At 39.7% G+C, this 9,191-nt stretch overlaps 1 protein-coding gene across 1 annotated transcript in view; it reads left to right on the top strand.

Annotated features, from left to right (window-relative positions):
- The first annotated feature begins 2,444 nt into the window (after nucleotides 1–2,444).
- LOC145981016 (glycine receptor subunit alpha-2-like) overlaps nucleotides 2,445–9,191 on the top strand; it is a 358,476-nt gene continuing 351,729 nt past the window's right edge. Inside the window, exon 1 of the mRNA XM_083114116.1 lies at nucleotides 2,445–2,502. The gene's annotated coding sequence lies outside the window, so the exon portion shown is untranslated. The remainder of the gene's footprint in view (nucleotides 2,503–9,191) is intronic.

Genomic DNA, 9,191 nt, shown 5'->3' with positions numbered 1-9,191 from the left:
TTTAAACAGTGTTTCAATTAAAAAATATGTCTTCAACAAGAAAAACGTTAAAACGAAGGACTGTATTTTTAGTTTCAAAGTAAACACTCGACTAATTTCCTAAAATGCCTATTTGCGTTACAAATCTCTGTTTGAGAAGGTTCAACAAATCTACGGTTGCCAAGCCTCACTATCCCCGTGGTAGCTACTCTGTTTTCCGAAATATCACATTTTATTGTGAATGCAGCAAAATACATTGACATTATAAATCATTGTACATTAAGTGAGAAACAAACTGTTTCACACTTATGCATTTTAATTATAAAAGTGTTTCAAACACCTTTAAAAAACATAGGTATGTTTTAAACGTGGCCCACAGGTACTCATTACGGTATGTTTCTTTGTAAACTGAAAATACGTTTTCGGCCAATGAACAGATTTCTGTGCCCAGTAAACTAAATGACACAGATTCAATAAAAAGGCAGAGCTACCTAACACACAAATAACCACAGACTATCGAACATCAAATATCACAAGACTTTAAAACAATAAAAAAATGAAAAAAACATGCTTAAAACACTGTTTGAAATGTTTAACACATTTCTAAAAATAACAAAGTCGTGTGTTTTAAACAACAAGTTGCTTCAACAGTTTTGTTTTACGCATGCTAACCCTGATTTACAGTGAGGTGAGTGTATGACTTACGACCTCGGCAGCAAAAGTTCTGGGTTCGAATCCACACTTGTGGCATGTGGCACTTCCATCTATTTAATGGAATTTTCATCGAACCTCATCGTTGCGATTGGCATAAATATATAATTTCACATCGTTTTTCTGCCACTCGTGACTATTCTTGTAGTTAAGGATCAGCGATGATTGATTAGGTTCATTTCACGCCACTTTTGCACTTTTGGTTAATCGCAACGATGGGGATGATGATGGAAGAAGTGAAGATGACAAATATGGACGACACAACACGATCCTTACAGACGATTATACTTGCTGTGAATCCAGACGAAAGGGTCTTGCTGGTCTGCAAAGTGCATGCAGTCCAGGGTTTACTACGTCGAAGGGTGGTTGGCATTTGGGTGTCTTCGAAACGCGTCATCCTATACCCCGGATGAGAGATGATATGAAATTCATGAAGGGACACTCACAAAGATCTCCCATGCCTAAATCAGGACTCGAATCAAGGCCCTTCTGTGGTTGATTCATTGGTTGATTTGCTTTATTTTACATCACCTTTCTGCCACTTTTGGCTAATCGCGAAGATGAGGATGAATGATGATAAGATGAAAAGACAATGACAGCACATATGGACGACACAGCACAATTTCTACAGAGTATTATTATCCTGCCTGCAGGTCCAGGCACCAGAACCTCGTTCGCCTACAATATTGAAGTTACCAAGGTGTACTACAAGGTTGACTTTAGCTGCCTTGCCACCCCTTGCACCCCGGACCGGTGGCGAGATAGAAAGCCGAACACATATTGCACTCAGCTACCGATGCAACTCCTACAATGTGTCTCGGGAATCTGTGGAGCAAGGCCACGTATACCGGTAGAAAAGAGGAGAAAGCGAGTGGTCGGAGCAAAGCAGTGCTAGTTGCTGCAAACGGCTGGGTAGCTGCAGCCGCATTTCCTCGTCCATGCATTAGCACTTCCCCTCTCACGCGTTCATCGGCCGAACACGCAGAGACTTGCTTTCGTTTCAGAGATTCCCGGAGCAAAGTTTAAGAGATTATCAGGCGAACGAAACAAGTTTCTGCGCAAGTAGGGACTCGAGACTGCTCGATCAGTGACCAGGTGCGAGGGAACGGGATTGCATGGCGGGGAGACAAGCGACTGCAGTTAACAGATGATTGCTGGAACGCGCACTGCTTCACCGCCCACTCGCTTTCTCCTCTGATCTACCGTTATGCGCGGCCTTGCTCCAGACTCTGTCCCAGGAATCCCCAGAGCAAGCGGATGAAAGTCTCTGCGCAAGTAGTGACTCGTGAGTGTGACCAATGAACAAGTGCAAGGGAACGGGATTGCGTGGAGGGTGGAAGCGCTTTCTCTTCTTCTCTGCCGTCATGCGCGACCTTGCTTCAGAGATTCACGAGACAGCGTGAAGAGCAACGTAAATAAAATAAAACAGAAGCAGGAAATTTGGAACCCGTTACGGTCTCGAATAAACAAAGCTGAGAACGACGAATGCAGGGCCGTCCATTATTCAGGCCTCAGTTAACATGAAGCTAATAAGGCGCAATGAAGCTGTTCGTTGCGGCGGATCCCAGGTGTAAGTAATCATTTCCGGGAGAGGTTTTTTAGCGACTGCGAGAGTATGTTACGAGAGAATCACGTGGCCGCACGGATCGATATTGGAGCCGTGATTGAAGCGAGCGGCGCGCAGCACTGGAAGGCAGTGATTGGTGTGGTTTCACCTGGACAAGACCCTTGCGTACTCAGGCTCCCCACGCTCACGAAACACGTGCTCCGTTCCGTTCGATCGCTCCGAAATATTCCTCGAGGAAGTTCGAGGTAAGTGGCCGTGCAGTCAAATTCCTCCTGAATAGTTTGTTATCCACGTTAGGACCAGAGTTTCCAAATCTCTCCTTAAACTGTACAATCCTGTACACTATTTTGATGTTTCTGAATGCGAGTGTACGTACATTAAAACTTATGTAAATCATGTCCAATTTGTTGATGGATTGATTTTATTTTTTATTAGAGCCGACCTCCGTGGCTAACAGAGCGCTATGACGCCAGAGGTCCCGGGTTCGAATCCTGGCCTGGGTATGAGTGTTCTTTGTGAGTGTCCTTTCATCAATTTCATCATGTCATCACTCATCCTCATCTTGCGATTAGGCAAAAGTGGCACGATCGAAGATTTTATTTATTTAATTGCCACTTTTGGATAATCGCGAATATGAGGATGGATGCTGATGAGATAAAATGGATGAATGGACAATTACAAATACACAACATGAGTCCCATGGAGGATTATAGGCCTACTGGCCGTGAATCCAGACGACAGAGCCTCACTAGCCTGCAAAATACAGTTAATGGTGTAATACGTGGAAGGAAGATTAACATTTGGGTCTCTTCGGAAAGGGACACCCCTGTGTCAAATTTGTGCACAGATAGACTAATCAGAACCGGACCTATACAATTTACAGATGCCAGCCTCCGTGGCGGACTGGTTAGCACAGCGCGCTACAACGCCAGGAGTCCCGGATTCAAGTCCCGTCCTTGGAATGGGTGTTCACTTTGAGTTTCCCTTCATCAGATTCATCGTGTCATCATTCATCTTGCCCCCCCCCCACCGATGGCGTAGTGGTGACATCGTCGTCTTGTAACTGTGGGGTCTGCACAGTGGTTCGGATCCCACTTTAAACTGTAGGTCCAGTCCCGATTAGACCTTCTGTGCGCAAAGTGGACCCAACTCAAACAAATCATCACTCATCTGCGCGATTAGCCAAAATGTGGCAGAAATGCGAAATAAAATAAAGTCAATCGGTCAGTCAATGAACAGTTTAAATATGGATCGAAATTGCTGAAATGTGCTTCCGCGAGAATTCGAACTTGGAACCTTTTGATTACAATATTAATCACGATGCTGTCGGAAGTTGTTTTAAGCCTTAGACGCCGAGCCGGGGGTGTAATCATAGGCGTGCACACGAGGGGGCAAGGGGGGGCAATTGCCCCCCCCTAATGATGGACGTCCGCAGTTTTCCAAGGAGGGACAAGCAAGGGTATTTTTCCATGGGGCATATTACCCCGATAATAGTGTTGCCAACTTAAAAAGCATCACTTGAATCTGAAATTATCGCATTAATATAAAACAAATTATACGTGTGAAATATATTCTTTTAGGTTGACATTCGATTTCTAAGAAGGAGGCGTGTCCATCCTTGCACCCCCTTTCCAGACGTCCATGTCCCTCCTACATTATTGTACTTTCACCTAGAAATTTAGTGGAGAGGAATCTTATCGCCGTTATTAAACGATTAAGTATTTAATTGAGGTAAAAGAAAGCAAGACTAGTAGGATAAAAGGATACTTAAGATGGAATTAGTTTTCACGTCTTTCTTGCATTATTTCTTCCAGACGGCCAAGAGCACCTGCAGGGGGACACAGAGGGCAATTGTCTCCCTCGATATCAAATTTTATACAAATAAAAATACATTGCGTAAAATTTTCTTGCTCGCTTCGCTCGCAATTTCTGCTTTTCTTACAGTCTTGTCAAGTTCAGAGCCGTAGCTAGGGGCGGCGGGAGTTGGTCCTGGACGCCGAACGATCTAAATGAAAAAAAAATTGTAGAAGATAATGCCATGGCGCCCCATGAAATTTTTGCGCCATATTGATGTTATTGTTATATTATAGTTTATATTTGATATTATTGTTTTGAGTTTGCAAAAATCTAAAAATTATCTTGCTCGCTTCGCTCGCAATTTCATTGTTTTCTGTAATGCATTTTTACCAGAGAGAGCAGTTATAACAACTAAGCACTTCAGACTCTTGCTGCTAAACAGTTTTTTCTTAAATGAATGAACACAATTGTTGAGAGGAAAAGGAGCGCGGTACATTTCAGAAACAATTTAATTATTCAGTATGCTGCCTCTATGTTGCTGCATTATGTATGTATGTATGTATGTATGTATATATATATATATATATATATATATATATATACCCATTATTGCAGTGAAACTAGAACAGTGATACGCCTATGGGTGTAATCGGTGACTTTGGAAGCATCCTGTATCTAAGTTAATAATCCGGAGTTTTATATTTGGATTGCTTCATGAACTTTAACGAGTACAGTAATTAATTGTGTTCCTGGCGTAGCCATGTGACCTAATAGAGGGTGGGGAACCTCAAACTCTTAAATGTGCAGTTCTCTACAGCTATACTATATCAAAAGTTTTGCAAATAACAAAACTATGTTTAAGCGTAAGAATTCTATCAATTATACAACAGTCAGCATTAAGGTAATGTTTATAACCCTCGGAGTTGTCTATGGGAAGAGGCAAAGATAACTTTGTTGAAAAAGAATATTATTCTCGTAATTTCTTCTCTAAATATCGAAACACACGGACCCTTTACGAGAACAGCCTTATGGTCTGAACTCTAGCCAACTTAACGAGTCATGAATCGTTAAGAGTTTTTTTTTCCGTTATACTTTTTGCCCACTTCATTCAGAGATCGAAACGGACCTAAAGTTTAAAGTGGAATCCGAACCACTATGTGCCTCCACAAGGTATCGAACCTGGGAAAGGTATGAATCGTAGCTCTACCATTCGTGCTTTACAAAAATTGAGTAGTGAGATTTGGTATATACGAGTCGTGTTTTTAAATTTAATAATTACTTTTTCTGAAAAAGTAAAACCTACAATCACTAAATACTTTTTACGAGGGTGAACCAGAGAACTCCCAATATTTGGGTACGGTTTGTAACACCGTCGTCCGCGGGGGAAAGGGGGGCGTGACACCTGGGCACGTTATTATAGAGTAATGATATTTACTATGTACGAGGTGCGTTTTTATCTTCAAATACTATTTTGCTTCTCAGAAAGTAAAAGTGAAAAATGAGACTGGATGGTATAACTAACTAACTAACTAACTAACTAACTAACTAACTAACTAACTAACTCTCTAGCCTTCTTAAACCCGAAGGTTCATGGCTGCAGCAACACAGGCCTTCCATCTGTAACTATCTTGAGCAAGATCTATATACTCTTTTCCATCCCTACCGATTTCACTTAGGTCCATCTCAACGTTGTAACTCCATCTCCGTCTTGGCCTTCCTAGGTCTCTTACCATCAGGTTTCCCAACAAGAATCCTGTAAACTCCTCTTTCCTCTCCCATTCGTGCCACATGGCATGCTCACCTAAGTCCTCTTCATTTAATTATTCTAATAATATCTGGACATGAATACAAATTATGTAGTTCTAAATTATGTAACCTTCTCCACTCACCTGTCTCCTCATCCCTTTTAGGTCCAAATATTTTCCTAAGGATCTTATTTTCAAATACTCTCAATTTATGTTCCTCTTTCAATGTAAGGGACCAAGTTTCACACCCATATAATACTACAGGCAAAATTACTGTTTTGTATATTTTAACTTTTAATTTCTTAGTTATTAAACGAGAAGACAAAAGTTTATGAAGAGAGAAGTAACATACATTTCCTGAATTAAGCCTACTTTTTATTTCCTCTTCAATATAATATTCATTTGTTAATATTACTCCTAAGTATTTGAATTTGCAAACTGTTTCAAATGAGTTGTTATCAATAATTAGATTTTGATTATTACCTAACACTTGGTTTCGGCCTGTAAGCAAATATTTAGTTTTCTCTTTGTTAACTTTCAAACCTATCTCTTTAGCAGTTTTGAAAAATATTTTAGCATTATCCTTAATTATATTTATATCATCCCCTAATAAGTCTACATCATCTGCATATGCTAACAACTGAGTCACACCATTTAATTTTAGTCCTTCGTTAGTTTCTTTTACCTTCCTTACAACATATTCTAAGGCAAAATTAAAGAGCAATGGAGATAATGCATCTCCTTGTTTTAACCCATCATGAATTGTAAATTTGTCAGACACATTAATACCCACACGAATTTTACTTTCTGTTTCACTGGTGCATATTTTATCATATTAACAAGCTTCTTAGGTATTCCAAACTCTACTAATATATTATATAATTTATCTCTTTTGACCGAATCATATGCTTTTTTGAAATCAATGAATAGCTGATGGACATTTTGATTATATTCTCACTTTTTTCAAGTGTCTGTCTAATGTGAAAAATTTGATCTGTAGTTGATCTGTTACGTTTAAATCCACATTGATACTCACCTATAATTTCATTAGCATATGGGGTTAGTCTTGTTAAAATAATGTTAGATAATATTGTATATGTTGTTGAGAGTAGAGAAATTCCACGGTAATTATTGCAGTTCATTTTATCACCTTTTTTAAACACAGGAACAATTATGGATTCTTTCCACTGTTGAGGGATTTCTTCTTTATTCCATATTCATTCATTCATTGTTTTCTGCCTAATTGGCAGGTTTTTCACTGCAATCTCCAGCTTTCCCTATTCTCTGCCTTACGCTTCGTAATAGCATACGACCCAGTTAATTTAATATCATCCATAAGCTGATATCTCTTTCTTGCACGGACTTTTCTTCCTTCAACCATTCCCTCCAAGGCAGGCAGTTCCTTCTTAGACAGTGTCTTAACCAGTTTCTTTTCCTCTTCTTGATGGTCTCCAGTATAGATCTTTTTTCACCAACTCTTTTCAGTACGGCTTCGTTTCTTACCTTGTCAGTCCATTTTACACGCTCCATTTTTCGCCATGTCCACATTTCAAAAGCTTCTAGTCGTTTCTCTTCATTTCTTCTCAACGTCCAGGTTTCTGCACCATATAGTGCTACAGTCCACACAAAACATTTCACTAATCTCTTCCTCAGACCTATGTCCATGGGCCCACAAAAAACATTTTTTCTTCTATTGAAAGCTTCTTTTGCTATTGCGATTCTCATTTTCACTTCTTGTTTGTAGCTCATGTCACTGCTTATAGTGCATCCGAGGTACTTGAAGCTATCCACTTGCTGGATTCTTTCACTGTTTGTTCTCACATTAATATTCCTTGGCTTCCGTCCTATAACCATTGCCTTTGTCTTCTTTACATTAATCTTCATCCCATACTGCTCACAGCTGCTGTTTAACTCTTCTAACATACTATTTATGGTTATTTCATCCTCAGCGAATAATGCCATGTCATCAGCAAATCTTATGCAGTTTATTCTTCTTCCTCCCAATTTGACACCTCCTGTGCCCTGGAAACAATTTTTCACTATATCTTCTAAATAGATATTAAACAAAGTAGGCGATAGGCAGCATCCTTGTCGTACTCCTCTTCCAATTTCACAGCCTTCTGTCATTTCGTATCCTGTTCTCACTTTAACTCGTTGATTCATGTATAAGTTGCTTAGAAGTCTCCTCTCTTTCCAATCTACCCGAATTTTCTTCAGAATTTCTGAAAGTTTAACCCAATTCACTCTATCAAAGGCTTTCTCCAGGTTTACAAATACTACAAACACCTCCTTTCTTTTCTCTAAATATCTTTCCCCAATGGTCCTCAGTAAACCAATTGCATCCCTTGTATCTCTTCCTTTCCTGAAACCAAACTGTTCTTCCTCTAACTCGCCACTGACCTTCGAGTATAGGCGTCTGTTCAGAATTCTTAGAAGAATTTTTGCCGAGTGAGATATCAAGCTGATTGTCCTGTACTCAGAACATTTTCTGGCATAGCTTTTCTTCTGCAGAGGTACCAAAACAGTCTCCGTGAAATCTTGTGGCCAATCCCATTTCTCATAGATTTCATTGCATAAGTGCAGTATTTCTCTTTTTCCATCTCCCAGGCATTTGATAAGTTCAATAGAAATTTCATCAGTGCCCGTTGCTTTCCCATTCCTCATTTCTTTGAGTGCTTGCTCAAATTCTTCATTCAGGATATAGTATCCTTTCTCATCATCAGGCACGTCGTCTTCATTTTCTACATTCAGACTGTCTGGGCGATTCTCTTTCTGGTAGAGCTCTTCAACGTACTTTCCCCACACATTCGATATTCCTTTTTTGTCTGTGATTTCACATCCTTCCTCGTCTTCTATCATCCACATTGTTTTCCATTTCTTCTTTTGGAAGCCCAAGCAGTTTACTTCACGATACATCAAGTCATACCTTCCTCTTTTTTCGAGTTCTTCAATTTCTTCACATTTTTGTTTCATCCATTGTTCTTTTGCCCTGTCAGTTTCTCTTCTTAGCTGGTTATTCAGTATCCTGTAATTATGTATTCCCTCTTCTGTATTTACATTCTTCCATTTTCTTCGTTCCTCCATTTTTTCCAGCATACTTTCAGTAATCCATGGTTTCTTTGCACTTTTCCTTTCCCTGTAGCCTATTGTTTCATCCACTGCCTTCTGTAAGCAGATTTATATTCCATCCCACATCTCATCCTTGTTGTTACAACTAGCTTTAAACTTAGTATAGTTTCCTTGGAAATGTTCTGCAATTTTTTGTCTTTCTTCTTCTTCCCTTAGCTTCTCTAAGTGGGGTTTCTTGCTCACCTGGTTTTGTATTATCTTCTTCAATGTAACATTGATTTATCCTATTAGCAAGATGTGGTCTGAATTAATGTCAGCTCCTG

The sequence above is a fragment of the Lepisma saccharinum genome, chromosome 2 (genome assembly GCF_977018435.1).
Source record: "Lepisma saccharinum chromosome 2, izLepSacc3.1, whole genome shotgun sequence".
Classification (NCBI taxonomy): Eukaryota; Metazoa; Arthropoda; class Insecta; order Zygentoma; family Lepismatidae; genus Lepisma; species Lepisma saccharinum.
The sequence above is the reverse complement of the archived record's forward strand: the minus strand, read 5'-3'. Positions and strand labels throughout refer to the sequence as shown.